General features: G+C 33.0%; 1 protein-coding gene across 1 annotated transcript in view; it reads right to left on the reverse strand.

Moving 5' to 3' along the window:
• Window positions 1–13,936, reverse strand: part of LOC118192474 (partitioning defective 3 homolog) — a 507,756-nt gene extending 493,820 nt beyond the window's left edge. The window contains exon 1 of the mRNA XM_085812621.1: window positions 13,799–13,936. The gene's annotated coding sequence lies outside the window, so the exon portion shown is untranslated. The remainder of the gene's footprint in view (window positions 1–13,798) is intronic.
• Between the last annotated feature and the right edge of the window lie 383 nt (window positions 13,937–14,319).

Here is a 14,319-nt window from a genome sequence, read left to right on the forward strand (position 1 = left end):
ATGGTGAATGTCGACATTGACTGGTGTACGTCAGAAATAAGAGTATTTGGAAAATATTTCGGACATACACCAAGAGACTATGTGAATGTTGACATTCAACGGTGAAAGTCGACATTCTCCAGATTTCGGTGTTTCACCGTAACATATTTTAAGCCAAATGTAAAAGCCAATCATCCCAAATTCAGGTAAAAATCAACTGGTTGCATGCCTATTTCAATGCCACGATCAACAGTCTAGAAGTAAAGTATGAGTATATAAATAAGAATTTTGCTTGTGTGAATTAGAATTTTTCATCAGTTTCTTCCCTAAAGAAATGATCATACGGCATATATGAAGAATAATTCCGTAAGGTAAATGACCATATGTAAAACATAAGAAATAATTCCGTAACGTAAATGATCATATGTCAAATATAAAAAATAATTCTGAAAGGTAAATGATCACACGGTAAGTACGATAAATAATTTCATAAGGTAAATAATCATAATTCTCTTTGGTAAATACTCATATGACAAATATGACAAATAATTCTGTAAGGTAAATAATCATGTGACAAATATGATGAATAAGTCCGTAAGGCAAATGATCGTAATTCTGTAAGTCAAATGATCATATGACAAATATGATAAAAGATTAAAGGATAATATGGCAAATATGATAAGTAATTCCTTAAGGTAAATGATTGATTATGTAAGTTTGGTTTGGTTTATGTGATTACGGCAAAGCCTCGAGGGCTATCTGTTTAAGGGGAGGGATGCCTTCGTAAAGGGCTTTCTGAGGGGAACTGACTTGTTCACACGTTACACATAATGATCACGTAAGATAAATGATCATATGGCAAAAATAATAAATAATTCCGTAAGGTAAATGATCGTAATTTGCTAAGGCATATGACAAATGTGATCAAATTCATATGGTAAATATGCTAGTTATATTTCAACATTTATAGTTAAAAATAAGCATTAGCCATAAATTACTAGTAGCATTAACTCATTCTTTACAAAGTTAAATTCTTTATTTCAATGATTCTGGATTGTACTAATTTCCCAAAATAAATTTGTTTTAAGAGATACAGAGGTAATCCGTCGGTCTCGGGGGAAAAAAAAAAAAAAAAAAAATCTGAAATGTTTCAGATTTTAAATTACGTCCAAAGGGGCGTTTTTTAACATTTTGTGTGTTACCTTTCTTTATTAAATATCATGTTCCTCGCACTTAAACCATAAGATCCAGTGCAACAGCAATATCGCAAAATAGTTTTAAAACGAGCGTATCTTGAGAATTTCCGATACAGAGACTCACGCGCTGGAGATAAAAATGTTTTTTCTGCACAACGTTGCCATAGCTCGCTTTGAAATCCTTGAGTTTGTTAATCAAAAATTCGTCAAAGTTTTAAAAAATAGGAAATCGATCATAAAACAAATTTCAAATTTCAAATTTGGTCTTCCACATGCTCATATTCGTTGGAGGATTACGTTATTCAAAACTCGATGACTCTATGTACCGTTGTTTTATCACAATACGAGAAATATACATACATTTATGCAGATTTTTCATTATTTAATTTTTTCAAATATAATGCAGGACTCTAACATTTTGTGGCAACAGTTTGAAAAGTGAACCGACATTTATGAGTCCGACGCAAAATGCCAAAACGAAACTAATAGTCCTTCGGGATTCAAATCCCTTTGGACTAAAAAAAAAAAAAAAAAAAAAAAAAAAAAAAAAAAGGAGTAAAATAAAGCTGAAGCGTAGTTCTTATACTTTAAATTTACATTTTTCACCCATTTAAAAAATTATACATAGCATAATGAAAAATAGCTTTTGTTACACTGTATATGATAATCATTAAATATTAAACTACTCGAAAACATTATCACCTAGAGACTTTATTCGGAAATAAAATTTCCAATTCAAACACATCATCAAAGAATCCAAATTACTAAAATAACGAAATTGCACGAAGATAATAACTTACTTATTTGATTGAGAAATATTATATAAATTGCAATTTTTTACTCATCACAGTTTCATCGGAAGTCAGTCCAGCTATGTAATTAGTGCTATCATGGATTGCGGAAATTACAGTACATCGTACGGAAGTTGAAATACTTAACCGGAAGAAAAGAGGTCGATTCGGGACAAATTTTTCCTAGCCTTTGACAAGAAAAGAAGTAGAGGTTGTTTCATTCAAAAAGTAGTCGCCAAGTAAAATTTCCGAAGCTTCTAAGAATCCACATTAAGAAAGGAATAAAACTCGCATACAAAAATTAGAAATTTTTATTTTTATCCAAACAACGAAAAGCTGTCATCGAATCGGTACTTCTTTATTTGAGCAGCGCCAAACCATATTTGGCGATTTTAGATTTGCGCCAAGATCTCAGCTATAATTTCGCAAGCTCGTGAAGCGCAAATGTAAAAATAAACAACGCTATATATAATAATAACAATAATACTCGCATGTCGTTTCCTAAGAATATTTTTAAGAGCCTTATTATTATTTTATCGCATGTAATTGTTCCAGTCAATTGCAGCACTTTCACACATATTAAGCTATATAATATGGGTCAATTCATGGACGTCACTTCTCTGCCCAAGAATACTATATAAATCTAACAGCAGGGAAAAACGATATCCTGGAACCCCTAAACCTTCCCGCACGGAGGCCCCTTTTTGCAATATTTAACATTGCACCTCCAAATAGTTCCGTCGTTAACATAAAGTTTCATGTTGCGGTCATTTTCGCAATCAGGTAAAAAATCTTTGGTACTTTTCCGTTTCGCCGGCGCAAATCTCGCCAAGCAGACTTTATTTGCGTCAACATACAGTATACACATAAAAAATATTTAAAAAAATGTTAGTTTTAAGAATTCTTTTTTTAAAGGCATAAACATTTTAATATCGCTTAAAATTTTATAAAAAACCGATAAATAAAGACAATAAATTTGTAAAAAGACATTAAGAATTTACTACGCATTCATGGTTCATATCACGTGACCCCAAGCGATCTCTTCTCACGTAAACTACTCTCTACAAAAATCTAATGCTCTCAGTAATTATCTACATTAATTTCAAGTTAAATCTTAATTTGGAACACAAGTTTAAATGCAAGAAATATTTCAATTCGTACGAATAGCTTACTCAGAAATTATGTAAAACTGCAGTACTTTACTTCGCTAATGCATTCTCATTAGAATTGATGAATTTAACTCTTGACTTTACCTTTTCTATATTTTCGGCTTCGGGTAAGCGCTGTGATTGCATCCTAATTGACTTAATTACCGAAAATGGCCTTGGACATAAAACTGAACTATCTGATAAAAATTCTATGTAATTATATATCAGTATTGAAAGAAACAATCAATCTGATAAGAAAAAGCTGCGACTTGTTTTGAAAATGAGGCGTAAAAGGTTACCAGCGAGAATATTCCGTTTGGCATCGGTTGCACCATTATTAGCGACTTTATCGCTTGCGCCGGTAAAACGGAAAAGTACCAAATCTTTTTCTTGAAAACATGATATAGCACCCACCTCATTACTTGGTAATTTAAAGATTGTTAACGTCATATTCGCACACTAAAAAGGAATTAATACACTTTTAAATAAACAAGGCGAATTCGAAAACCTCATCAAAAATGAATAATAATATAAGAACACACGGCGACAGCAAAAATGCAACACTGTGTTAATATATGATTATGTGTCGAGGTCGAGGCCCATTAGTGGCCAAGCGATAAAGTTGATGAATACTGGTAGGTCGGTCTGGGGTCCGAATCCCGGCGAAATGGCTAGCTCCATGGGCATTTTCGTGGTTTTTCCAAAGTGTAAAGTCTTATACGAGCCAATTTCCCTTAGAGAGTCCTTCACTACGGTATATCCCTTCCCTTAGGCAGATAGCCCTCATGTGCTTTAACCCTAATCGAATAAACTAACCAACGTGTCTAGGTAGGTACAAGAGCATGCAGCGAGACTTTGGCAATATATCTTAGTTGATTGGCGATTCACTATTGGGTGTCTGCTCTAACAAAAAAAAAAAAAAAAAAAAAAAAAAAAAAACTCGAATCTGTCACATTCTTCCTTTAACGCATCTGGAATATTTCATAATCTTGAATTTGAATGAGCCGAGGACTTGAATATGTTGTATATATCTCAATAACAATGGATTTTACAAATGTCTTAGAACTGGGCATCGGAGATATTTGTTTTAATTTTGAGAACTTTATTTTATTGACAAGTTTAAAGCCTGTAAAAAACCTACTGGGTATACTATAGTACTGCAAAAGGAAGGAAATGAAAAAGGAGTTTAGGCTCTAAAAATAAATGGGTTTGGTTTGCTATAACTGCTTATAGGAAAACACTCGAGGGCTTTCTGTCTAAAGGGAGGGATGCCTTCGTGAAAGATTTTCCAAAGGAAACTTGCTCGTATGTACACTGCGGAAAAAGAAAAGGGTACAGTTTTAAATTTCTCTTTCTACTGAGCCAATTGACTAAATTCAACTTGCGTTTTTTATGGCTTGAAAGCGGAACTTAGGATATGTATTAGATTTATATATAGCATTGTTCTAATATAGGTATTTTGACACAAAATCGGACGTTTTCCAAAATGGCATGCCAATTTGTTCCCATATTTCGATTCTACTACTCAGATTATACCAAACTGCCATGTTTTGTAAAATCGCACGGGTAGTTTTTGAAAAATTAGCTCACAAAATTTTAGCTCCTCAGTGTTAATTGAGTTTGATATATATTTATTAATATCTCTTTTTTTGTTAAACTTATTTGATTCTTTCATATTTCGAAATTTAGATTCATTCCAAATAAAATTCGCCTATTTTTTTATGACGTATGTTTAAAATTTGTACTTTTAAATAATTTTTATAAATTTTTGGAAAAAAAAATTGAATTATAACCTAGAAAAGTTTTAAACATCATCTTAAAGTAGATGCATTTCTAAGCATATCTGCACAAAATTAGTGTTTTTATTCAAAATTTCCTAAGATATACGGGAGCTTAGATTTTTGGCGCGTTTTGAAATTTGACTTACTTAATATAAGCGATAATAACGAAAATGTGGTTTACTCACTTTGTTAAAATTATTTGAAAATATGAACGATGACTTTTTTTCCGCTCGTGGACAATGAAGAAAAAGGAAAGGAAAATAGGTTGCCGTACTTTTCCATTTTGCCGGCGCAAGCGATAAAGTCGCCAGTAATGGTACAAACAATGCCAAACGAAATATCCTGGCTGGTAACCTTTTACTTTTACATTTCCAAAGCAAATCGAAGCCATTTCTTATCAGATTGATTGTTTATTTCAGTACTGGCATACAATTATAGAATTTTTACCAGATAGTTCAATTGTATGCCTTAAGGCCATTCGTGGATGGTAATTAAGTCAATTAGGATTCATCAATTCTAATGAGAAGGCACTAGCGAAGTAAAGCACTGCGGTTTTAATTTCTGAGTAAGCTGTTCGTACGAACTGAACTAATTCTTGCATATAAACCTGTATTCCAAATTAAGATTTAACTTGAAATTTATGTAGATAATTACTGAGAGAATTATATTTTTGTAGCGTAGTTTACGCGAGACGATATCACTTGGGGTCACGTGATATGAACCGGCGAATCAAGATGTTGTACGATGAAAGCATAGTAAATTCTTAAATTAATGTCTTTTTACAAATTGTCTTTATTTATTGGCTTTTTTACAAAATTTTAAGCCATATTAAAATGTTTATGCCTTCAAAATAAAATTTTCTTATAACTAATACTTTTAAAAATTTTTTATGTGTATACTGTCGCCAACAAAGTGTACTTGGCGAGATTTGCGCAGGCAAAACGAAAAAGTACCTAGGTTGCTATAAATTAAGAAGTTCGCCAAGTGAATTATTCTTGGAGCAAACTGAAAAAAAAATTTGCCAAGATAAATTTTTAAATTTCTTCATAGGTTAGGTTAGGTTAGGTTAGGCTATTTAATTATGGCAAAGCCTCGAGGGCTATCTGCCTAAGGGAAGGAATGCCTTCTTGGAGGACTTTCTAAGGGAAACTGGCTCGTATACAAGATACACATGGGGAAAACCACGAAAACACCCATCCAGCCAGCCCGTACGCGGGATTCGAACCTCGGACCGAGCTACCAGTTTTCAGCGATTTTACCCCTCGGCCGCAAAGGGGGCTTTAAATTGCTTCATAAATTTCTCGCCAAAAATTACAAAATTTAATATCTACGCATGATTTGAATTGTAGAATCAAAATATGGAAAAAAATTGGCATGCCATTCAGAAAAAATCCGATTTTATGTCAAAATACCTGTGTTGGAACAAAGCCATATATAAATTTAATATATATATATATATATATATATCCTAAGTCGCGCTTTTGAGACATAGAAAACACAATTTGAATTTCTTCAACCGGCCCAGCAAAACGGGAGATATAGAACTGACCCCAATTTTTTTTTTTTTTTTTTTTTTTTTTTTTTTTTTTTTTTGCTCAGTGCACGTTAGACATGGAGAAAAACCCGAAAACGCCAATAAAGCTAGTCCGTTCGCAGGGACTCAAACCCCAGATCGAACTACCAGTGTTGAGCGACTTTACCGCTCGCAAAGATAAATGACTGCCAAGCTGTAGACTAAATTTAGTTATTTGACTCGAGGAAGAAGAAAATCTAAGAGGTTTTCTGAAAGCAGCACCTGCGAGATAGTATAATTATAATCACGAGAAAAACTTTAAAGATTAATTTTTTTCTCAAAATGGCAGAAAATGAGCATAAATGATTTACTTAATAACCGAAGTTCATGAAGCAGTAATTTTCAGGCGGTTTGAAGTATATAGGGATATGTAGATAACCAATAGCTTAGAAAAATTCAAACTTGATTTCTTTTTATCAGATATCGATACCAGAAAGTAGAAAATTCCAATTACCGTATATACCCGCGTATAAGTCGAGATATTTTGGACAAAAAAAAAAAAAAAAAAAAAAAAAAAAAAAAAGACTTCAAAGTGGGGGGGGGGTCGGCTTATACGCGGGGCCATAGAAAATTAAAAGAATCGGAAGTTCAAAAATTTCTTTATATAATGCAGTTGTTTTCTTCCCGCACTGAAATTGGACGACTTATCAAATAAGTCACTTACTTGAAGTAATTTCATGACTTAAATTATGTGACGAACTAATCACAGAGTTTCATACTTTAACTAGAGTAACTTTCGATTAAAACAAAGAATTTTCGGCCCCCGAACAACCGATCAATATGGAGCAATAAAAAAGTTTCGCCAACACGCCAAGAAAAGAGAAATGCAGATAGTTTTTACGTACGTATAAGTCTTTATAATAGTTATTGTTCATTCATGAAATACGACCAATGACGACAGGAGAGTTCTATGAAATGTTTGGCGAATCTGACCATGAATCGGACGTTGAAGGATTTTGATTTTGTTTATTTACCAAGGAATTTTTTATCGTATATTTACTTTTTTTTTCTCAGATGATTTGAATAAACGTAGTACTTAAAAATTATTTTTCGAACTTTCTCGATCGATTTCGGAAGTGGAGGGTCGACTTATACGTGGGTTTCTTATTTTCTATGAATTTTTTATGAAGTGGGGGGGGTCGACTTATACGCGGTATCGACTTATACGCGGGTATATACGGTAGTTATATGCAGAAGTCATAATTAGTTCTATGTAGAAATCCCAAGTGTCGTCGGCCAATTAGCTTCAGAGGACAATAACGTCATTAAGTTACTTTTTACAAGAATTAAAGTTAAACATAGACATCATCAACATACTTCTTTCTAAAAGCGAATAAAAACAATGCCTACACTGTCTCGAGTGTAGAAATTCTACTCTCGAGATAATGCACGCAGATTTCACAGCCGAACTAAGAGGCTGACTTAGCATGACATAAATGCTCCACCGAAAACGTCGAAAATGAAATTTTCAAATATTCATTGATCTCAGACTGCATTCACCACGAAAGTACTTTAATGCAGAATGTTGTTGTTGTTTAATGGGTTGTTAATAATGCTTCACTATTAGCAACTATAGCTTATCAAAAGCTCTCATGCAATGTATGTGAGATAAGGTTTATCCTGTTTTAGGTAACTCTCACCTGTACTATTATTACTACTATTGGACAGGAAAATAAAAAATATTATATTCACTTTTATCAAGATATTTAATTCCAAATTTACAAAAGCAAAGCGGTAAATATCCGGCGGTAATATTAAACTCGGTAATTAATCAAATCATCCTCTTACTACATTCTGTTTCTAGAAATTCAGACTTTGGTCCAAACAAATTTTTATAAAACATTTTCAAAAACCTTTCAAAAGTACATGAATAATTTAAATTTAACATTAATTTTTGGATTAATTGTTAATTGCTACTTTGTTAGATAAGTTGGTGCTATTCCGTTTTGAGGACCGTAAAAAATTTGCCGCCAAAATGTATGCGCAAAAGCGCCAAATCTAGCAAATGCGCCCATTTAAGAGCGCGCCAAACCTAGCGTACGCGCTGATTTCAGATTACGTAAGTTTATATAGTTCTATATTAAGACGCCATTGAAATTATAGTTTAATTTTTAAATCCTTTTTTGATATCCTATGGGTTTTAAGAATTTGGGAATTGCCCGTGAGGAAAAGTCTGCAATAGAATTTTGAGTGCAGAAATCGGGAAAGTGCAGAAATCACCCACTGCTTGACGCGTTTTTAAGAATTGCACATACTCGGTATCCATGTACACATCGACCTATTTTCACTTAAAAACAGAATTGCACAAAAATGGCACTGCGCACCCCCTTAACTTTATGTACACATCGACCTATTTTCACTTAAAAAGTAAAAGAAAATTGACAAAAATCCAATTATTTTTACTCTTGTAAAAAGCGGCAAACAAATAAATGTGCGATTCTGCACTTTACCGAGAATGCTTTCATAGAAAAGTCATCATTCATTATAGAAAGTTATGTTTGAACAACCAACGAGATGAAATTATGCTTTAGCGATAACTTGGTAGCGAAATAGCGATGCAGGCATCCATTCAGTCATGTTTAGCCTTTTTTATATAAATTATAATAATAAAAAGGTATTATGTGAAATTGACTTTTCATCTAAATTAAAACATTCATCTTAGATACCGTATTTATGCGAATCTAATGCGCCATCGAATCTAATGCGCATCCCCATTTTAAAACTTTAAATAATAAAAAAATTGTTTGTCGGCGAATGTAATGTGCATCAATGATATGAGGAATTTATTGAATCTTATTTTATACAACAATGGATTTGTATATAAACTATCAATTAATGGTATGATAATTTTATTTAAATTTAGATATCATATTTTATACAACAATGGATTTATACATAAAGTAGCAGAACATAGAATTAACCTGTTAGTGGGCAATTGTTACGTGAAACAATCATTGTTAATTACTACTACCGTATATCCATCCACGGCTAGCCTTAAACTCTTGTTTCGGTATTCCAAGAACTTCAGCCTCCTCTTTTGCTTTATTTCTCATGGTGTCACTAGTCACAGGTTGTCCATTCTTCCTCCTTTCACGTACAAATTCCAAAACTTTTTCAATTTTAGGGTGTCTTCCTTTGCGAGGGCCAGTAAATTTCTTTCTACTAGCTTTTGTTTCAAACAGTGCCAATTTCTGTTGCCGCCACAAGCGAACATTGCTCTCAGCTACGTTGAACTCTCTCCCTGCCTTTCTATTGCCATTTTTTTAAGCACAAAGAATTACTTTATGTTTGAAAGTAGCGTCATATGACATTCTTCTCTGTTTGCCCTCCATTTCGTGACTACGTACTCTGCAGTTTGTATTCTTTATGCAATAATGTGTCAACGATAAATGTAACGGTAAATGTAGTCGATAAATACAATAATTCGTTATTACGATTTAAATTTGGTTGACGCCATCAGCGAACTGCTGACGTCATCGGCGAATTTTGCACTCGAATCTAATGCGCACCCCAATTTTGAATACTACATTTGGGCAAAAACGATGCGCATTAGATTCGCATAAATACGGTAGTTATTTATTATTATACTTCCTTTCCTGCGTTAGGGTTGCCGCAATTATTTTTGGCAGCACTGGCATCAACAATAGTTTGGCGATTTTTTACGGCCCTCAAAACCGAATAGTACCGATAAGGGTAAAGCTGATATCGTAATTTGCTGTACTTGAATCCTTAATGTAAATTAAAATATGTTTGCAACGGAAGTGATTTTAATAAGCAGCGGGTACTATATATACAGTTTTGGCTTAGTCCTAGTATACGGTACACACGATGTTTGGCGACATTATGATGAGCAGTAAACGAGTCATTTTGATGTTGGCGACAATTGTCACAATCGCGCCGAGGTCGTACCATATACTAGGATTTTACCTGAAGTTTTTATACGGTAAAATCCTAGTATACGGTGCAGTTTTGGCACGATTTTGAAAATTATCGCCAACACCAAAAATGATCCAAAGAAGGTCTATATTCTATACAATATATACTATATATAACTATATATATTCGGTACTTACGTATTATCGCAACCAGGTTGACGCTATTCGTAAGTTTTGACGCTATTTGTAAGTTTGAGTAAACAAGTATGAATAGAAAGAAAATGTACATTTATTAATTACAGATAATTTTTAATACAGTTTTTTATATTATTTTCTTTTAAAATATAAAATAGCAATTAAACCCTTCCGGTTTTGAATTTGAATAAGTTGCAGAATTATTTTTTCGGCGGAAATCTTTTGGCTATTGCTTTTAGCACTGATTAAAAACCGTATTCGCCATAACCATGTACACGTCGACTTATTTTTACTTAAAAAAACATCCCAGAATTGCACAAAAATGGCATTGCGCACACTCTTCACTTTATCCATGTACACTGCTATTTTCTCATAAATTACAAAATTTTGCACGAAAATGCAGGAAAAAATTGTGAATCTCCAGATGCTCTTTTTACAAAACTACGTATAACACGTAGGGTTGCCAAATTTCGCAATTTATGCGAATTTTGACCTGGTTGCGATAATACGTGAGTACCATATATTCTTTGAATAATCCGTTTGCTACTCATCGTACATGTCTCGTTTTTACTGCTCATCATAAAGTCGCCAAAAGTAGCCAAATCCCGTGTGCACCGGATACTAGGATTAAACCTTTTTATACTTTTTATTTATATATGTAAAGATGAAACCACAGAATAAGTGTTATAAACGTAACTGCCTCTCTAAAATAGAGAAAGAGAAATAATGAAAATGTCAGAATGTCGAATTGCTATCATTTTTATAATCCCTCCTCAGCAATTTTCTTCTCGGACATTGTTGAAGGCAGATGGTTGAAATATTTGTGTTCCTGCAAGAAACATGATGAAGGCAATGTATTCACTGAAACGTGAATAATTTTAAATGAAATCTGAAGCCTGCACATTGTTATTATTTGTTTTAACTTTTTTTTTTGATTGATCAGATTTTTGCTACGTAGCTTTGACTGAGGTCACTTTTAGGTCATATATTTTTTCATAGAATCATCCCCAAGATTATTGCTCAGAATTTACTAAGAATATTGCATTCGGAAAGAAGAGGAGAGGGCGATAAATACAGTCAAGACTAAACACGAGAATCGAACCCATGATCTCGTTATTATCTTAGCAATCAGGCTTTTCTAATCGCAACTTTCAAGGAAGCTAATTTACAAAAAAAAAAAAAAAAAAAAAAAAAAAAAAAAAAAAAAAAAAAAAACATTCATTGTTTTTTACATAATGTGCCAGGGAACAGAAAGATAAAAATTATCAAAATAATAAATTTCTGAAATTTACATTTCTTGCAGTTTTGTTTTGGCTAAAATGCAGAATCGTCCACTTACTTGTTTGGCGCTTTTTACAAGAGTAAAAAGACTTGGATTTTTGTCAATTTTCTTTGACGTTGTTAAGTGAAAATAGGTCGATGTGTACATGGATAAAGTCAAGATAGTGCGCAATGCCATTTTTGTGCAATTCTGGGATTTTTTTTAACTGAAAATAGGTCGACGTGTATATGGATACTGAGTATGCGCAATTCTTAAAAACACGCCAAGCAGTGGGCGATTTTGCATTTTCCCCTTTGTTTTTATATAAACGAAGTTTCATTTTTATATTTTAAGTGTCGATTATATTTAAGGATACTAATCTTATATTAAGAAAATTTCTGCGTAACCTTTGATATTTAAACAGCAAGGAGAATGTTTTCATTCATTTGGGTTTACAATAGGAAGTGATTGTTCTAAAGTTTTCTATTACCCGAGACACTCGAAAATTTACAGTCAGCTTGATAGCACTACAATTTTCAACATTTAGGCTCTAATTTCTATTAAACTAAAACTAAACTAGCTGTTTTGGTGAATCTTTACATTATAGTAACTTGGCGATTTTTTGGCGAAAATTTGGCTACCAACCCTGCTACAGCAACCTGCTAGTTCTGTTTTGGACGCTATTTTGTTTTCACGAAGTAAAGGCTTTTTTTTTTTTTTTTTTTTTACTCAACATTTTTTCTAACAATCTGCTAGCCCAATTACGCTTATGCTAGAACTTTTATCAAAAATGCTTAATCATGACGAAGATTAGGTGCGAAATTGGGAGAAAGTGCAGAATCGCAAACTGCTTGCCGCGTTTTTAAGAATTCCACATACACGGTATCCACGTACAATTCAACCTATTTTCACTTAAAAAAGCATCCCAGAATTGCACAAAAATGGCATTGCGCACACTCTTGACTTTATCTATGTACACATCGACCTATTTTCACTTAAAAAGTCAAAGAAAATTGACAAAAATCCAATTCTTCTTACTCTTGTAAAAAGCGCCAAACAAACAAGTGGGCGATTCTGCACTTTAGCCGCGTAATTGTTTCTAAGTGATTATTAGCTAAAATCACGATCGGAATTTTCCGGAAAATGTCACATTACATGTCTCATGATCTTTCATTTCTCTGAGACAAAATAATCTGTGAATCGAACTGTGTACTTCTCAGATTATTGCTAATAATCCTTACCAAAATGTCGCCAAACTACCGATTACCATGTTCTAATGATTAGCCGCTGTTTTCTAAAATTCTATTAAAGGTTAACTTTTAAGACATTTTTACCCTGTAAAAAACAGTACGGGATCACTGAAAGGTTTCATTTCGAGAATACCTAACTAAGTTTTACAATATTCTACCATCCTTTCTCTATAATTCGCAATCACACCACTCACTTCAAACTACGCACATGAAACTGTAAATACAATTTTGGCTGCTCGGAGCTGAAAAAACATCGCTTGGATAGTTTTACATGGCTGTCAGAAACACTTTCTAAGAGAACTCAAAATAATCCTTAAGTAGACCTTCAGAGGTTTAGCATTAATGGGCAATATAAATAAAATAATTTTCTATAGGGAAAGCTGGTGTATTAGAAAAAGAAGCATTTTACCAAGAAGTTTCATCAAAATGAATTCGCAAGAGCTAACGCAGGAGGAAATACACATTGTAAAGAGTATACAAAATGTTCTTATTAGATTATCTACAAGGTAGGAGGGATAAATTCCATAGCAAAAAGACATAAATTCTCTACTAAAACACAATTATACTACTTGATAATTATGTGTCACATACATATAGTGATCCAATAGTTTTCAAAATCACAACATTTTGTGGTGTTGAAGAAAAATAGCACAAGAGCATTGCGAGTTATAAAAAAAATTAACACAAATGGTACTGAATAAACATAAAAACATAATGAATACTATATGCATATCTTTATTTTCTCTTACCTCGAAAGCGCTGTACTTCAAAGGAAATGGATGGTTTTATGGCGAAATGGCCCTAAAATAATAAAATTCCACTTTGCTGGTTTTAAATGCTACGGTGTTTCGCTAAAAAGAAAGTATGAAACGTGGTTATAACGGGCTCACATCTTCATTCAACATTCAAAACTCAACCATTAGAATATGCCAAGTAAACAATATTACCGTTGCCATTCTACAAAGACAAATTTAAATTTCTTTTACCTTGAAAGCTCAGTACTTCAGAGGAAATGGACGACTTTATGGCGCAATGATCCTAAAATGCTAAAATTCCACTTCGCTGGTTTTCAATTAGCCTCGGATATCCTGCGTTTAGTAACACATGTGGAATAAGAGAATTTAAGTGTGCAATTTTTTTTTTATTGAGCTGAGAATATAAGGAAGTGTTACAATGAATCTAGTATTGTCTTATCTCAGTTGCATTCCATTGATTTGGAAAGTGTAAGATTCGATGTCTATATTGTGAATGTTCTGATTATACCTATTAT

The sequence above is a fragment of the Stegodyphus dumicola genome, chromosome 3 (assembly GCF_044657685.1).
Source record: "Stegodyphus dumicola isolate Sdum_Otavi_A_Nest chromosome 3, ASM4465768v1".
Taxonomy (NCBI): domain Eukaryota; kingdom Metazoa; phylum Arthropoda; class Arachnida; order Araneae; family Eresidae; genus Stegodyphus; species Stegodyphus dumicola.